Here is a 10661-nt window from a genome sequence, read left to right as displayed (position 1 = left end):
ACACCCAGATGACCACACAGCCATGAAGTTACATTTGAGCTGAATGAGCATGCTGATCTGTTCTTTAGATCTGATCCAGGAACTTTTTGACAACAAGGAATGTTCAACCTGTTTTGGCCTCAGGCAGAATAATTGAGAACACATGCTGTTTGAAAAACAACGGCTTTAAAGACATGCTTCATCATTATAATAGTAGCATGAAATGCTTGAGTGTTTTCAAGTGGAGCTGTACGAGCAGAGGGAAATCTCACGTATGCGGGAGAAATTACATCTCAGGCTCGTCATTAGGCTCTAGGGTGCATGATTGTAATTGAAAAGGATCAACAAAGCATAACATTTCTCAAACGATAAAGGCTGTAGTTTTGTCAGTTTAATTTCACATTGAAAAATTGCACAATTCACTTTTAAATCATGCATTAAATTACACTGACTGTTATGGGCAACACTTTATTTCAATAGTCCACTTTACTATTCTGTACAATTAGTAACTTTGCAACTACATGTCAGCTACCAGTCATTAGAGTATTAGTAGACTGTCTGCTTAATCACTGTAAACCCTAACGCTCAAAATAATTAAACAAACTTAAATTAAACAAATTAGTCAAATCGACTTTTAAGAGTATTTAGCACTTTCTTTTTCTTTCAGATTCAAAGAACTCATAAACTGAACTGTTTCATTGTTTGGTAACACTTTAGGGAACACATATAAACTATTAACTATGACTTTTCTCTCAATAAACTCTTAATTTACTGCTTATAATAGTTAGTAAGGTAGTTGTTAAGTTTGTAGTATAAGGTCATGCAGAATAAGGCATTAATATGTACTTAATAAGTACTAATAAATAGCCAATATTCTACTAATATGCATGCTAATAAGCTAGTTAAAAGACCCTAAAATGAAGTGTTACTCATTGTTTTGAGCTTTATGAATTTCTTTCTTTTAAGATGAACTTAAGTTTAACTGAAACTGGGCTGGGATTTCTATTTCCTAGAATGCTTTGCCCATGGCACTCGAAAGGGAGAGTAAATGCTATAATTAAGTGTTATATATGTGTGTGTTCTTGTAAACATTGTTTATGAGGACCTAAATGTGTAAAATGTGGACATGCCCTGTGTGCTCATAAACCAAATGGCTTAAAAACATTATAAATGGTGTTTTTTTGAAATTCATCAATTTCTGTGATGGGTAGATTTAGGGGTAGGGGTAGTTTAGCGGGATAGAATATACAGTTTGTACAGAATAAAAACCATTACGTCTATGGAGAGTCCCGTAAACCACATATACAAGTAAGTAAGTTCAGCAAGTATATGTTAAATGCTTTAATTGTTGCACTCATTTAGTAAGTGCTAAACCGTGCTATTGTTAACATGTTAGCAAATTAGCAAGTTAGCATTTTCCGAATTAGCTTGTTATATCTAGCTAACCTTCCACTAATAAAAATGTTTACATTGAGGTTACATAATTTTAAGTTAAATGTATAAATTAGTGTAATCAAACATTTTAAGTTAGGAATAATTAAAATGAATGAGTACAAAATTAAAAAAATTTTGTTCAATTGATTGCCTCAATTGTTTTTGAGTTTTGCCAACTTATTTGGGCTTACAGTGTAACACTTTATTTTGATGCTACCCAACAGGCATTCTACTGACTATAACTTTGCAAGCAAATCTCTACTTATTCTACTAACCCTAAACTGATAGTCTACTAATGCCCTGCTGAGAGTTAGTTTACATGAATTCGCAAAGTGACTTATAGTTAATATAGTTAACAAAGTGTAACCATGTGTCATGTAACTATTGCAAGGTCTCTTGGATGTACTATATGTGCATATTTTTCTCTAGACATTAATCACAGGTCATATGTGATCACCAAAATGCCATTATATAAATATAAATGTCTGGTTAAGAGTAGTGTATTCCCCATTTCCCTCCACTTCCAGCCAAAGATTGTAGATTAGGAAGGTCCAGATATATTTATGGTTCCCACAGTGTGTATTACGCAAACATAAGCCTTCCGTTTGCTGGCTATCGCTTGATGATCTAAGAAGTGCTAAACCAGACAGCACAGATTTTCCATGATGGATTAGCTTCAACATCAAGTTTGGTTTGGCATCTATTTATCATACAATTTTAAGGCTTTTGCTTGCATAGTCACATTATCAGAAGGACATTCCCTGTCTGCATCAATTTGCATTGTCAAAAGTCTTACATTTAAACGTGCACTCATTTTTATCTTTACTTAAATGCATAAATAAATTCAATTTTTGAAATATTTAATAGCAATATTAAAATAAAGTGAGAAGCTCTATACTAAATCAATTATGCTACGTACTTTATGCAGCCTCAATTTTTTTATTCCAAAATTTGTATAAACATTTAGTTTCCAGGTCGACTTCTCTGTAATTTACACAACTTTTCTCAGCTGAGTAATTTGTTTCTCTAAGGATGGGACGGGGTGACTTTAAGGACACATTATTTGTCCTTTTTCCACTCAATATGCAGTTATGTAATGGCTCAGATTAATTTAAAGCAAATAATTTATGCAAAGGACTCTTCCCTTATTAAGCCAGGGTCCTCCGGAAAAGCCTTCACAAATAAACGATTTAATGTAATCAATTTATGCTGCTGTGGGAACATTATTTTAATTTCCTCTCAAGTGACTTGTGCTGGTGCATTGTGTGAAGACAAACTCTCAGAGGCATCCAGCCATAGCCTGTGCCCTGCACCATGTCAAGTTCATGATGATGGAAGCTGCCATAAAGATCATAGCAAAGCTGTTTTGCTGGTTCATGTGTAACATCACTTTAAGCCCTCTGTCTAAGCATGTTCCATTTTCCATCCTAAATACAAACCAGAACATGTTTTCAAAAGGTCCTGTTTGATTCTTTTTTGTAAGATTTTCCACTGATTTTTAGCTCTTCTCCAGCACTGATGGCTCACATACAGCTTTCCAGTATAGAACCTGAAAGAGTCGGTCATTTGAGCCATGCAATATCCAACACCTGCCTCTGAAATGTTTTCGACACTGATGCTTTCCAGATACAATCAGTGCCCGTGAACTCGGCTGGTCAAGTGCACTCAGTGCACAGCATGACAGACGTGGCTTCATTACTTGGCCTTGTTCTGCAGCATCCTGTCTGAGAACATTCGTATCACAGAGTATGAGCTTATACCTTTGTGAGACAGGATAAAGGATGTGGACTATTGTAAAAACCCTACTAACCTAGTTTACATTTACAGTGGTCATGATAATACTGCCATAGGTGTGAATTCACTAAACACCACTTTTGCATTTGAGCGTCATTGTCAGCCTTTTCACTGCAAACACACTTTTTCTATGTAAATTAGGCTGAAAGTTTGGCACCTTATTCATAATAGTGAGATGTTTGCGTGCATTTTAGCAATCACTCATGAAATGATAATCAGATAACAAAATTGCATTATAACCGGCATATATCTGCCACAGTGAGAATATTTTTGCTATCTCTTTTTTCGAAGAAGATTTAAACCAGACATGATGGATTAGCTCCAATGTCAAGTTCGGTGTGCATCTCTTTATCACATTGCATAGTTGTGGTCATTGGCAGAAGAACATAATTTGCATCATTTTCATTGTCTAAACAGTGCTGAAGACATATTTGGTTTAAGGTATCCGAACATGATACCCTGCAAGTTGAGTTCCATAATTCCATTGGCGAATTGGGTGCACATATTTTGCGTTGCACATGTTTTTGTCTATCTTGACATTACAAAAGTTGCAGCTTAGTTTCAGTAAAAAATGTTTTTTTTTTTTGTTTTTTTTTTACGTTTTTTTTCACTGGGCAAGAATTTGATTCCATAAAGGATTAGTTCACTTTAAAATGAAAATTACCCCAATCTTTACTCACCCTCAAGCCATCCAAGATGACTTTCTTCTTTCTGATGAACACAATAACAGTTATATTAAGAAATATTCTGATGCACCCTAGCTTTATAATGGCAGTGAACGGGACCAATGAGTATAAAGCTCAAGAAAGTGCATCCATACAATGCAAAACGTACTCCACAAGGCTCCAGGGGGGAATAAAAGCCTACTAAAGCTATGGAATATATTTGTGTAAGAAAATTATCCATATTTAACAAGTTATAAAGTAAAATATCTAGCTAGACTGCCTTCCGTATTCAACTTATGAAGAAAGTGTAATGTCTCTAGCTACATTCTACGTTCCTACAGTAAGTTGAAGGCGGAAGGCGGTCTGGCGGAAGCTAGTTATTTTACTTTATAACTTGTTAAATATGGCTATTTTTCTTACACGAATGCATTGCTTCTCTTCAGAAGGCCTTTATTAGTGTAATGGTTCACCTTTCTTTGTTAATACGCAAGAGTACTCAAAAATGGAGATTATGTAAGAGGGTTTGTGGATTATTAAAACAGTAGAGAAACTTTGTTCAACCATATCAAAAAACCATTGTACACCAGTCCCTAGAACAATGATATGAAATAATCAGTTCCTTCCGCTGTGTGATTTCGAAGGAAATGACTTGCCAAAGCATTAGCTGTGAGTCTAAACAAACCACTTGGTCTGTGACAAAAACCTTCGATTAGGTGATAATAGTGTTTGCAGAAATTCCTGCTGGCACATCACAGAAAGCTTTGCTTGCCTTCCTGTCTGGCAAGCATATCTATTAGGTTAAAACTGTTTAATTTCACTGAAGGCAAGAGAAATTGTTGTACACATGCCCAATCATTGGACATAAATGGTATCTGAACATGATACCCAGCAGATTTTGATATGAGCTTTGCACAGGGAGAGAGCCCGTATATGGAATTTTGATCAGTACAATGATTACCCGAAAAAGACCCATTTTTATAGCAGATGTGTCAGATAGCTCTGTACAACCAAAATAACTCCATGAAAGTGCATATAGTGACTCTATATACTCAATATGCTTATACTGTATAGGCTACATATTTAAAGTAGCCTATTGCTTAAAGGTGCTACAGAGGATGTTTTGTTTTATACATTTTTGCAATATTACTTGAAACTGTCTTTACTAACTGTCAAGGTGCACTGAAAGGAATAATATTAATATACATCATTTGTGCTCGAGGTAGGGCCTTAAAAACGCATCATCGCGTAAACGATTGGCCCTCTGGCTTGTCAATCACTACCATAACGTTCCTTGTGAGAGACGTGCGCGGCTGCGCGCTCCAGTAACTTTCCACACTCCACAGGCACCGCATGCAATGTTTTTGTCAGGAGACAGGAGTAACAACTGCAGATTATGAGTTACCTGCGGTGAGTCCGACATAATGAATCCACTAACACGACACAGCGAATGCCGTTGGTAAACACTCGTGTTCCAATACTAGTGCACGAGTTTTGGGAGGCGTTCCCTCGAAATGAGCTGTGAAGGAGGGGGGTTGTTCTTACGCATGCGCTCATTTCAAAAACTCACTAACAGTCTTTGGTTTCTCAGTCGATGAAAAGATCCTTTTTAGCACCTTTAAGTTTACTGTAAATTAACATCTTTAATAATGTCTTTTTAGTTTACATTGTTTTGATATTAACATTGAACATGTTTATACAAGGCTGTATAGAAGGTACTACATTTGGTTTTGTATATAGTACAAAAAACGTGTAGTCAGAATGAAATTTGGATGTACTACATTCGCCATCTTGTCACTGTCATGTGAGCTACAGCGTCAGTTGCTTGATTTCAATGCTATTCACAAATCCTCTTCTATGGGATAGTAAAGTGTCCATTGGAGGCACACTTCAGAATCTCTAAGGAAGTAGGTCATTGGGGTACTTTTAGCATACTGTTTCATGAGTACTGCAAAGTCAGACATACTACTTGGCTCACTGTTTTTTGCCTACTATATAGTATAGAAGAAGTAGACATATTCAGACACAGAGCTTGATTCAGATTGATTGCTAATGTTTAGTGTCATCATCTATGGCAACATTGTGTCTGCGTCTGAAAGCTTAAAAATGCTGCCTTCAGAGGACGCTTTCCAAGGTAAGAAGGCAACAAGGCATGTCCGAATCCAATAGTTAGCTTCACTTCCTGTCTCCTGAGACACCTTCATCTGATCAATTTTTGAAGGCAATAAAGATGTATCCTTCGGCGCCTTTGATATCCCACAATCCTATGCTTTCCATATGACAGTTTATCCTTCAGCGCCTTTGATATCCCACAATCCTATGCTTTCCATGACAGTTTATCCTTCAGCGCCTTTGATATCCCACAATCCTATGCTTTCCATTCATTTTCATTTCATTTCATTTATTTATTTATTTAAACAGGGACAGTGTAAAATACACATTAAACCTTAAAAAGGCGAGATGCATTTTACCAGGTTGTAGCACTTGTGCTAATTTACACCTGCAGTCCCTGGACAGGCTGATGTAAACAAATCAAGCTAATAATACATTTATCCCAAAACAACATTAAAATAATCACACACTGCATCCATTCTACAACACACATTTACAAATACACTCTCACATATACATCAAATACTAAACATTATGTAAACATGTTTGTTGTGAAAGAAGCCATTTTTTGACCCGATGTGAAAAATTGTTAAAATTCACGCATGTGGTTAACTCTGTTGGCAACTTATTCCACTGTCTGATGGCTACACTTGAGAAAGCTGAGCTTGACAGTTTGGCTAAAAAATAAAGATGGTGTCTGAAAGTTATGGTTGGTCAGTAGTTTATTGTTAAATGTAAGAAATCGTATACTTTCCTACTATAGTATGCGAAAAATGCAGAAAAAAACGACAAAAAGAATAGTATGTCCGAATACATTGAAAAACAGTAAGCGAAAAGTACCCGGATGACTTACTGCTTCCGCCAAGGTTTTGGAGTGTGCATTTGATGGACACTTTACTATACAATGAGGCCGAAAGGATTTATGAATGGCAGTGAAATGATGCAACTGATGTTGGTAGGTCACATGACAGTAACAACATGGCAGATGCAGTACATCAAAATTTCATTCATACTTCCTATATTCATACTATATATAACAGTATAGAACTACTACAGTATGTGATTTCGGACACACTTCCTGATGCATCACCTTTGATTCGAACACATTCCGACTGTTTTGTATGTTATAATGGCTTAGACTTGATTACTGTAATAATGCATTATTAGCTTGTTGTCCTGCATCCTCAATAAACAAGATACAATTAGTTTAAAATGCAGCTGCTAGAATTCTTACTAGGTCAAGAAAATATGATCACATAACAGTTAAATTACCGTATCAATTATAAAGTATTGCTACTGACCTATAAGGCCCTAAATGGTTCAGCTCCTGTGTATTTAACCAATCTTCTATCACCCTACAATCCATCACGCTCTTTAAGATCACAAAACTCTGGGCTTCTGGTTGTACCTAGGATATCTAAGTCCACTAAAGGAGGGAGAGCATTTTCACGCTTTGCTCCTAAACTCTGGAATAGCCTTCCTGATAATGTTCTGAGCTCAGACTCACTTTCCCAGTTCAAATCTAAATTAATGATGCATCTCTTTTGCCAAGCATTCGCATAATGCATCTCATATCCTTGTACTCCAGTTATATCAGATCATGTACATGATTATCTTTGGTTAATGTTATGAACAGCAGCTACGCTAATTATTTTCCATTTACTTTTCTGTTGGATGCCAATCCCAAGGAAACTAGAGAGTACGTCAGCTCCAGTTTGGATCCAGCCTCTTATGAAGACTTCAGATGCTTCAACACCTGTAAAGAGATCCCCAACCCCCAGCAAGGACTTCAGATGACACCAACTCAAAATCAACATGCACCAATGCAAAATTTTTCTATTCATCCTAATCAATTGTTAACATGTATTCATTACTTCAATGAGCTCATTTTTAACAGATTTTTAGCTAACTGTGTGATTTGTATATGTACATTTCTGAAATTACATAACTTGGACACATCAGATCACTGTAAATTGTAATTTTGAAATGATTTACATTGTGAAAAGCACTTAATAAATATGAACGGAATGTATTTAATCTTAGGAGAAGCTTTAATAATATACAGGTAATATTATTATTTCATGTCCAAATATTTATTAAATTGATCAGATCGCCATGTAAAAAGTTCAATAATGTACAGTCAGCAACTGTATGTTTATTTCACACATTTTTGTACTCATTTCCAATGCATCCAAACTGCCATTTTTGTTTACCTTGTACAGTATGTTCTGACGATCTTATTTGACTGCATAAGTGCTTGACAGAACAAAGAAAGTATTGACAATGCCTGCAATTATATAATCACAAGGTCTGCCCTGTCTTAAACATACAAATCAATCGCCTACCAACTGTTCCATGTTTGCCCAATCCATGAATATTGCCACCAGCTATGTTTGCATTATTCAGCATAACATACTTGAATAATGACATTTATTTCATGCTAAATATATCTGGAGACAAAGAGAATAAGGTTAAAAATCGCTGTAGCGTGACGCTCCTATTCTCACACTTTGTTTATATTTAGTAATAGATTGCGGGGATGCAGTATGCTGGCCATATGCTACCCAGATGAAATATGCCTCATCACATTTTATAAAGGAGGTGCTGTTACAACAATAAGATTTATGTAAAATGTATGTGTTTTACTTTTGATGTTTTTCATAAACAGCATCCTTTGCATAAATCATCTGCTTCAAACATAATTTAGGTCAGTGTTTTTTCCAAATTACATAATTGTGTTTGACTAGAAGGGCACTTGAATAGCACCTTATCAACATAACCACCTGACTTATGGCATTTACCAACAAATTAAGAGTGTTGTTTTCATCAAAATGAGAGCATATATCAAAATGTCATGCTACAATAAATGGGTAATGAATGCTCAAGCCACCCTTGATTGGGACTGATTTTCTTTTTTCACCTCCCTTATTTTCATTGCATCTATTTTTTTTACTGTGCAAAGAATGTTCTAGCAAATCCGTGTAATTGAGAGTTTGTTTATCTGTCTCCAGACAAGACAATAATGTGTCCAAATTTTCCATTATCATTCCTAAGAAGGAACACCAATATTTTTGTTATACTTTACACTTGGAAATGAGGAATGTTTGAAACACAAAAAGAATATGCCTTTCTATTCTACTGATTTATTAGATATATTTATCAGTTAAAAGCAAATATTGCATTTAAGGAAAGAACTTCCAGCAGAAAGCAAATTTTGAATTTTAAAATATAGTTTACAAATGTATTATGTACATATATACAGTATTTGCAAATTATTTGTATAAAAATTGACTGGCATTATACTTTGTTATACTTTTTTTTATTGTGTTTTGTCATTTTTAAAGGTGCCATCAAATTGAAAATTGAATTTACCTCGGCATAGTTGAATAACAAGAGTTCAGTACATGGAAATGACATACAGTGAGTCTCAAACACCATTGTTTCCTCCTTCTTGTGTAAATCTCATTTGTTTAAAAGACCTCCGAAAAACAGGCTAATCTTAACATAACACTGACTGTTACGTAACAGTGGGGATCAGTAATATGTACGCCCCCAATATTTACATATGCCAGCCCATGTTCAAGGCATTACACAAGGACAGCCAGTATTAAAGGGTTAGTTCACCCAAAAATGAAAATTCTGTCATTTATTACCCTCATGTCGTTTCACACCCATAAGACCTTCGTTAATCTTCGGAATACAAATTAAGATATTTTAGTTGAAATCCGATGGCTCCGTGAGGCCTCCATAGGGAGCAATGTCACTTCCTCTGTCAAGATCCATAAAGGTACTAAAAACATATTTAAATCAGTTCATGTGAGTACAGTGGTTCAATATTAATATTATAAAGCGACGAGAATACTTTTGGTGTGGCAAAAAAACCTAAATAACGACTTCTTGATGACCGATTTCAAAACACTGGTTCAGAAAGCATCGGAGCATTGTGAATCTGTGTGTCAAATCTGCAGTTCGGAGCACCAAAGTCACATGATTTCAGTCGTTTGGCAGTTTGACCCGCGATCCGATTCATGATTTGATACACTGATTCATTTATGCTCCGAATCTTCCTGAAGCAGTGTTTTTAAATCGGTCATCAAGAAGTCGTTATTTAGTTTTTTTTGCCACACCAAAAGTATTCTCGTCGCTTTATAATATTAATATTGAACCACTGAACTCACATGAACTGATTTAAATATGTTTTTAGTACCTTTATGGATCTTGACAGAGGAAGTGACATTGCTCCCTATGGAGGCCTCACGGAGCCATCGGATTTCAACTAAAATATCTTAATTTGTGTTCCAAAGATTAACGAAGGTCTTACGGGTGTGAAACGACATGAGGGTAAGTAATAAATGACAGAATTTTCATTTTTGGGTGAACTAACCCTTTAACGTCTGGATCTGTGCACAGCTGAATCATCAGACTAGGTAAGCAAGGACAACAGCGAAAAATGGCAGATGGAGCGATAATAACTGTCACGATTCATGATAACATGATATTTTTAGTGATATTTGTAAATTGTCTTTCTAAATGTTTCGTTAGCATGTTGCTAATGTACTGTTATGTGGTTAAAGTTACCATCGTTTATTACTGTATTCACTTAGACAAGAGCCGTCACTATTTTCATTTTTAAACACTTGCAGTCTGTATAATTCATAAACACAACTTCATTCTTCATAA

The sequence above is a fragment of the Chanodichthys erythropterus genome, chromosome 21, assembly GCF_024489055.1.
Source record: "Chanodichthys erythropterus isolate Z2021 chromosome 21, ASM2448905v1, whole genome shotgun sequence".
In the NCBI taxonomy this organism is placed as follows: domain Eukaryota; kingdom Metazoa; phylum Chordata; class Actinopteri; order Cypriniformes; family Xenocyprididae; genus Chanodichthys; species Chanodichthys erythropterus.
Note: the sequence above shows the minus strand (reverse complement) of the source record.